The sequence below is a fragment of the Phyllobates terribilis genome, unplaced genomic scaffold (genome assembly GCF_046119375.1).
Source record: "Phyllobates terribilis strain yellow unplaced genomic scaffold, ASM4611937v1 Scaffold_1__5_contigs__length_1240528914, whole genome shotgun sequence".
NCBI lineage: Eukaryota > Metazoa > Chordata > Amphibia > Anura > Dendrobatidae > Phyllobates > Phyllobates terribilis.
Genome location: NW_027362761.1, coordinates 1,236,760,126 through 1,236,768,395, shown reverse-complemented (window position 1 = coordinate 1,236,768,395; position 8,270 = coordinate 1,236,760,126).

Sequence of the window (8,270 nt, the reverse complement as noted above, 5' to 3'; positions counted from 1 at the left end):
CACCTAGAGTAAGTAGTGCCAGGAAGCTGCTACCAGCGGGGGAAAACACGGTGGTGTGTTATCCCTTACACGTCACCTATCCGTGACGCAACAATACAGGCACAACTCTCTGGCGCCCCCTTGCCTCTCAGGTCAGTCAAGGTACTGCACCTAGAGCGAGTGGTCGCAGGAGAGGCTGTCCTGTAGCCCACTGGGTATTTGAGGCACTCTGCAGTGAGGGCGGTATATATATATATATTTCCCTGGCTGCGCCAGTAATATATATCCACACCTCCGACCGTCACTGCCAGCCTTCCTCAAATCCCCCAGATGGTATGCTGCCACCAGTTCTGGTTTGATACAGCCCGGTATTACTGGACTTGTATCGGGTCAGGAACCAACCCGGTAGCGTTTATGGCTTCGGGGAGGAGAACGATTACAGAACAAAGGAAACAGAACTATTAAATTTTATATTTAATCCAAAAGGGAGGCAGTGTTTAGGAAAAATATATACATAAGGATGTTACAAAGGGGGCATTAAAATACATAAACAGTTACATAAAATAAACAGGGTAAAGAGTGAAAATTACTTACACTATACGATCGTGGAGACGATTCAATATAGTGGGAGGGGGGGTTCTCCAGATTGCTGTTATTGAACAGGACCCTTTGCGTAAAATTCGTATTCCCCCCAGCAATGAGTACTTCTCTCTTCCCCATAGACTCTTTTATTCCTAAGGGAGATCTGGCCACACGCCCCTGGTGGTGACATCATGTGGGCCGGTCTCCAGCCTGTACATTTTTATTAGAACCGCTGATTTCTGCGATAACTCATCGCCTGTTAATCGCAGAAGCTCGCAAACTACGCCATATTTTCCCTCATGATTTTATCTTTCTTTTGATATTACGCATCACATCGCTGCAGTCTGCTATTCCGGGGTTCTTGCATTACGGCCCCCCGATGTTGGTTACGGCCGTGGAAAAATACCTGCATATTCCGGGGCTGATTTGGTTACTCCACATATGGGTCCCGTTATTGTCGGACATATAGAACTCATATTATTTCATATCTAATATCGGAGTCATCATGTCTGCAAATTCCCCTTTGAAGCTGGGGAACTGGTCTTCAACAGTTACATTTAAATTAGCGCAAGCCCGCATAGTAATTACCCCCTGCTCTCTCAGAGACAAGAGGCTTGGTTCCCTAACGAAGTTTTCACACTTCTTCCCTGGCCGTGTGTGAATAACTATTTATCAGTAGTGCATTAATTGGGGATTTGTGCTGGCAGAAGGAGAATAAGCGAGGGGGGTGAACATCTGTGTCACGCAGGTGGAAGGACATTTTTCTGATATCAATATTTTATAATATTCCTGACAACACTCTATTAACTTTTCAAACTTGCCGCATTCCTGCTATACCCTTCCGGGCAACTATATACAGTTCACAGTTCCAGCTTCTGTCCTAGTAGTGGTGCTCCCTCCGGGGAAGCTCTTGTCCCCTGTAGACTGGCCCAGCCGGGTCTTCAGCGCTGTAGGGTGAGGAACTGCTCCCTTTCCCCACCCGGTGGACATTCAGGGCATACCAGCCCCTTTCACCTCTGTGTCTTGTGTAGGTGACAATCACCCGGGTACAGGTTCCGGTCCGGGTGACCTTCTTTTAGGTGGGACTCCACGTCCCTCCGGTTCACAAAGAGGTCGGCCTCGGACTGCGGGTCCCGGATGAAGCCCCAACCTCCTTCCAGGTTGAACTTTACTATTGTCCCCTCGGCACGGGGACCGGATGCTGCCTTGCTATTTCTGCGGGCCCGGGCCTTCTCCTCCATGTTGCGGGCTTCCAGCTTCTCCCTCCGCACCCGCCAGATGTGTCGCTCCCTCTCGAGCTGCTCCAGCTCCCTCCTGCAGTGCTCTTTTCTGCGGGCAGCCTCTGCCTTTGTTTATTGGGGAAACCCCATGAGATCTCCCCCGGGGTTGTCCCACTCTAATTGATCCTCCTCACCTCGGGAGATGGCAGGGGGGCAGGGGAGTTGGTAGGAGTGGGGGCTGCTGGTCCTCCACCTCCGCGGACCAATCCCAGGTACGGCGTCTGCACACCCATTCGGGTGTCAGGGGAGGCGGTTCTCGTAAGGTGCCCAGGAATGGGCCGGTGTCGCTGGTGCCCGGAGGTGACGGTTCCGGGGCCTGAAGGACATCTAGGGCGGGCGTGCCCGGGGACAGATGTCCTGGGAGGAGGGTCCGGAATGGGTCCGCGTCTTTCGGGCCCGGGGGCACAGGGCCTTGCTGGGGTGTCAGGAGCGGGCTGGTGTCAGTAGCGCCCGGGATCGGCGGTTCCACCAGGGGGCCCAGGAGCAGGTCAGCGGCTCTAGCCCCCGGGACAGGGAGACTCCTCTTACCTGCTCCCGCGGCCGCTCTTTCGCTGCACTCTGCTTTCTGGCGCTGGTCCGGATCCGCCAAGGCTGGGTCGCTGCCTGTGCTTGGTAGCGTTGTCTGCTGCCGGCTTGCCATCCTTTCCACCATCTCCTTTTTCCAGCTTGTGATGGCATCTTGCTGGGCCCTCTCCATTCTCCGGTTTAGGTCCTCCATCCCGGCGTAGAGGAACTCTGAATCCTCCCGTGACAGCCTGGCAACTAACCCCTCCAGGGTGAGGGGCGCCTCCGGTCATAGCAGGCCGCTGGCAGGGATTCCGATCTCTCCTCCTTCCATGTTCCCTGCCGGGTGTGATCTGTCTGGAAGGATCCAGACCACACCCCGTCTCCCAGTTTTATTCCTCCCTCTCCCCTTTTTGGGGCGGTCCCATGTCTGCTTGCTGTCGGTCACACCTGGGGGTGTCTCCTCCAGACCGATGGACAGGTCCAGGGTTATGGCCACAGTTGCAGTGGGTGGGCCGCGCTTTTGGCGCCATTCTGGGACCCGGCCCACGATGGGAGGCGATCTCTTGTTGTTGTTTGGCTCGCACATAATGGCGCCCGTTCTTCTGGGGTGGGCGCCACATTCAGTATTTAAACACAGTCTTTAGGCGCACAATACCCGGTGATAACGGGTGGGTTACATATCCTGTTCGTGACACCAAATTTGACGCACCCCCTGGGCCGTGTGGTACCCGGTGCCGGGCCAGTGGATGCTGGGGAATGTCACAGTGGCGGTGACCTGGTCCGTAACCCAGGACGGTCAATAAAAGTGGTTATTGATAGGGGATTTATAGAGTTTTTATAGCATTTGTGACGCCACCTGTGGAATGCGGCTATATGGAGCCGCTGCTGCGGAGCAGGTCCTCTGAAGCTGATGTTACTGCAGCAGGGATGGTGTGGCTCTCCACAGGAAGAGCTGGCTCCAGGGCAGTGTAGATATTGCAGGTTGTGCTGGGCGTTGTAGTGCAGGGGTAGATGGCGCAGCAAGAAACACAGAGACAAGGAAGTGCAGTCCCGGGGTCTTTACTCACAGTTATTGCAGTCCAGATTACAGACGTCAAAGTAACTTCCCCTGCCGTGCTGCGTTTACTCAGTGAGGGGCTCAGTCCACCCTCAGATATCTCCGGAGTACATAGCAGGACCCCCTTCTGTGTCTTCTCTCTGACTGTCTCCCTAAACCTCATACCAAGAGTTCCAGTCCAGTACCTGCGGGCATTGGCGGGCGACGTCTGTTCCGTCCCCTGGGTCCTATATAGTTACCTTCCAGATGAGACTGATATGGACTGTTGGCTACAGGACATGAAATACTGCAGCCTCCGGTTTCTAGTTAAGACGTACAATCTTCCGCTAGCTGAGGGACCGGTTCCCTTTTTGCAGCCTGACCCCTCCACCTTCCGGTAGATGCGGGCGTACGTGTGGCCTTCTGCATGGCCCGTGCCCCTAGGGTCCTTTCCTCTTGTTCCTGGAGCCTTCCTACTCCTTCTCCTCTAATTCTCTTCAACCTCGGGCCTCCCTGATTAGGCCCGCTTCTGGAGCAGAGCTCCTGCAGAGCCTCTGCTCCTGTCACTTTCCTCCTCAGACTCAACTGGCTTTCTAAGATGGCTTATCTACTTATCTCTTTCTTCTATGTGCTCCCCTTAACTACTTCCTCCACCCACACCCGCTACATGGTTCCCCTTACCAACTAGGTTCCCCCCACTCCAGCCAGGAAAGGGGCTCAGCAAGTACGTGGGAGGCATCTTGCCTCTCCTGCTGGACTGGAGTGGTGTGTTGGATGTAGGTGTTAGGGTCCTGAGCTGTACTCCTTCCTTACCTGAGAGTGAGATACCACACCTCTGGGTGAGATGCAGTACCTCTGTGGCGACCAAACCCTCAGGGGCGCCACAGATGCGTTCTTCTGTCTCCGGTCCCATGCTCCTCGCCCTCCTCCTGGTCTGGATGTTTTCTTCTGTCTCCGGCCCCATACTCCTCGCCCTCCTCCTGGTCTGGATGTGTTCTTCGGTCTCCGGCCACACGCTCCTCGCCCTCCTCCCAGTCTGGATATGTTCTTCTGTCTCCGGCCCCACGCTCCTCGCCCTCCTCCCGGTCTAGATGTGTTCTCCTGTCTCCGGCCCCATGCTCCTCGCCCTCCTCCCGGTCTGGATACGTTCTTCTGTCTCCGGCCCCATGCTCCTTGCCCTCCTCCCGGTGTAGATGCGTTCTTCAGTCTCCGGCCCCATGCTCCTCGCCCTCCTCCCGGTCTGGATACGTTCTTCTGTCTCCGGCCCCATGCTCCTCGCCCTCCTCCCGGTCTGGATACATTCTTCTGTCTCCGGCCCCACACTCCTCGCCCTCCTTCTGGTCTGGATATGTTCTTCTGTCTCCGGCCCCATGCTCCTCGCCCTCCTCCCGATCTGGATGTGTTCTCCTGTCTCCAGCCCCATACTCCTCGCCCTCCTCCCGCTCTGGATGCGTTCTTCTGTCTCCGGCCACACGCTCCTCGCCCTCCTCCCGGTCTGGATGCGTTCTTCTGTCCCCGGCCACACGCTCCTCGCTTCCTCCCGGTCTGGATGAGTTCTTCTGTCTCCGGCCCCACGCTCCTCGCTCTCCTCCCAGTCTGGATAGGTTCTTCTGTCTCCGGCCCCATGCTCCTCGCCCTTCTCCCGGTCTGGATGCATTCTTCTGTCTCCGGCCCCATGCTCCTCGCCCTCATCCCAGTATGGATACGTCCTTCTGTCTCCGGCCCCACGCTCCTCTCCCTCCTCCTGGTCTGGATACATTCTTCTGTCTCCGGCCCCATGCTCCTCGCCCTCCTCCTGGTCTGGATAGGTTCTTCTGTCTCCGGCCCCACGCTCCTCGCCCTCCTCCCAGTCTGGATAGGTTCTTCTGTCTCCGGCCCCATGCTCCTCGCCCTTCTCCCGGTCTGGATACGTTCCTCTGTCTCCGGTCCCATGCTCCTCGCCCTTCTCCCGGTCTGGATGCGTTCTTCTGTCTCCGGCCCCATGCTCCTCGCCCTCCTCCTGGTCTGGATACGTTCTTTTGTCTCCGGCCCCATGCTCCTCGCCCTCCTCCCGGTCTGGATACGTTCTTCTGTCTCCAGCCCCATGCTCCTCGCCCTCCTCCCGGTCTGGATATGTTCTCCTCTCTTCAGCCACATGGCGCCGACACAGTCTATAAAGGCTTCGGGCAGAAGGATGCCTCCCTGGTTATATTAATTATAGATGTGGATGACACTATTATAGCGGCACCATTCTCGAGAGAAGAATCCTGTGGTCATCTGTCCGCATCTCCAGGGCGAGGGCCAGTACTGGAAACCTTCTGTGAGGGATACGCTATATACTGCAGAACCCATTCTGAGGTCTCAGAGCCGATAGTCCAACTGGCTTTCTAAGATGGCTTATCTACTTATCTCTTTCTTCTATGTGCTCCCCTTAACTACTTCCTCCACCCACACCCGCTACATGGTTCCCCTTACCAACTAGGTTCCCCCCACTCCAGCCAGGAAAGGGGCTCAGCAAGTACGTGGGAGGCATCTTGCCCCTCCTGCTGGCCTGAAGTGGTGTGTTGGATGTAGGTGTTAGGGTCCTGAGCTGTACTCCTTCCTTACCTGAGAGTGAGATACCACACCTCTGGGTGAGATGCAGTACCTCTGTGGCGACCAAACCCTCAGGGGCACCACAGACGCGTTCTTCTGTCTCCGGCCCCACACTCCTCGCCATCCTCCTGGTCTGGATGTGTTCTTCTGTCTCCAGCCCCATACTCCTTGCCCTCCTCCCAGTCTGGATGCGTTCTTCTGTCTCCGGCCCCACACTCCTCGCCCTCCTCCCGGTCTGGATGTGTTCTTCTGTCTCCGGCCCCATACTCCTCGCCCTCCTCCCAGTCTGGATGCGTTCTTCTGTCTCCGGCCCCACACTCCTCGCCATCCTCCTGGTCTGGATGTGTTCTTCTGTCTCCAGCCCCATACTCCTTGCCCTCCTCCCAGTCTGGATGCGTTCTTCTGTCTCCGGCCCCACACTCCTCGCCCTCCTCCCGGTCTGGATGTGTTCTTCTGTCTCCGGCCCCATACTCCTCGCCCTCCTCCCAGTCTGGATGCGTTCTTCTGTCTCCGGCCCCACACTCCTCGCCCTCCTCCCGGTCTGGATGTGTTCTTCTGTCTCCGGCCCCATACTCCTCGCCCTCCTCCCAGTCTGGATGCGTTCTTCTGTCTCCAGCCCCATATTCCTTGCCCTCCTCCCAGTCTGGATGCGTTCTTCTGTCTCCGGCCCCACACTCCTCGCCCTCCTCCCGGTGTGGATGCGTTCTTCTGTCTCCGGCCTCATACTCCTCGCCCTCCTCCCGGTCTGGATGCGTTCTTCTGTCTCCGGCCCCATACTCCTCGCCCCCCTGCTGGTCTGGATGCATTCTTCTGTCTCCGGCCCCATACTCCTCGCCCTCCTCCTGGTCTGGATGTGTTCTTCGGTCTCCGGCCACACGCTCCTCGCCCTCCTCCTTGTCTGGATGCGTTCTTCTGTCTCCGGCCCCATACTCCTCGCCCCCCTGCTGGTCTGGATACGTTCTTCTGTTTCCGGTCCCACGCTCCTCGCTCTTCTCCCGGTCTGGATGTGTTCTCCTGTCTCCGGCCCCATGCTCCTCACCCTCCTCCCGATCTGGATGTGTTCTCCTGTCTCCAGCCCCATACTCCTCGCCCTCCTCCCGGTCTGGATACGTTCTTCTGTCTCCGGCCCCATACTCCTCGCCCTCCTCCTGGTCTGGATGTGTTCTTCGGTCTCCGGCCACACGCTCCTCGCCCTCCTCCCGGTCTGGATACGTTCTTCTGTCTCCGGCCCCATGCTCCTCGTCCTCCTCCCGGTCTGGATACGTTCTCCTGTCTCCGGCCCCACGCTCCTCGTCCTCCTCCCGGTCTGGATACGTTCTCCTGTCTCCGGCCCCATACTCCTCGCCCTCCTCCCGGTCTGGATACGTTCTCCTGTCTCCGGCCCCATGCTCCTTGCCCTCCTCCCGGTCTGGATACGTTCTCCTGTCTCCGGCCCCATACTCCTCGCCCTCCTCCCGGTCTGGATACGTTCTCCTGTCTCCGGCCCCATGCTCCTTGCCCTCCTCCCGGTCTGGATACGTTCTCCTGTCTCCGGCCCCACGCTCCTCACCCTTCTCCCGGTCTGGATACATTCTTCTGTCTCCGGCCCCATGCTCCTCGTCCTCCTCCCGGTCTGGATACGTTCTCCTGTCTCCGGCCCCATGCTCCTTGCCCTCCTCCCGGTCTGGATACGTTCTCCTGTCTCCGGCCCCATACTCCTCGCCCTCCTCCCGGTCTGGATACGTTCTCCTGTCTCCGGCCCCATGCTCCTCGCCCTCCTCCCGGTCTGGATACGTTCTCCTGTCTCCGGCAACATGGCGCCGACACAGTCTATAAAGGATGGGCTGAAGGATGCATGCCTGGTTATATTAATTATAGATGTGGATGACACTATTATAGCGGCACTATTCTCGAGAGAAGAATCCTGTGGTCATCTGTCCGCATCTCCAGGGCGAGGACCAGTACTGGAAACCTTCTGTGAGGGATACGCTATATACTGCAGGACCCATTCTGGGGTCTCAGAGCCGATAGTCCTGTGGTGCTGGGCATCCCATCGTGTGACCATTGTGGGGCGGCGCAGCCTGGTAGTGACACCGGGGGAGTAGATGGAGGCTCGTGGTGTTTCCTCAGCTCCGGCTCCCTGGTGGAGCTAATGATCGGAGGTGTCAGTGACCCGTTATCATGACTGGCGGGCTGTGATGACGCCGCCGCACTTTACACTCACACACACGCTCATTAACCTTTACTGATTAATGCAATTATTTCTGAAACATTAACCTCGAATCTAAACATGGCAGACGGCTCTGCTGCCTGAGACGACTGCTCTGCTGCCC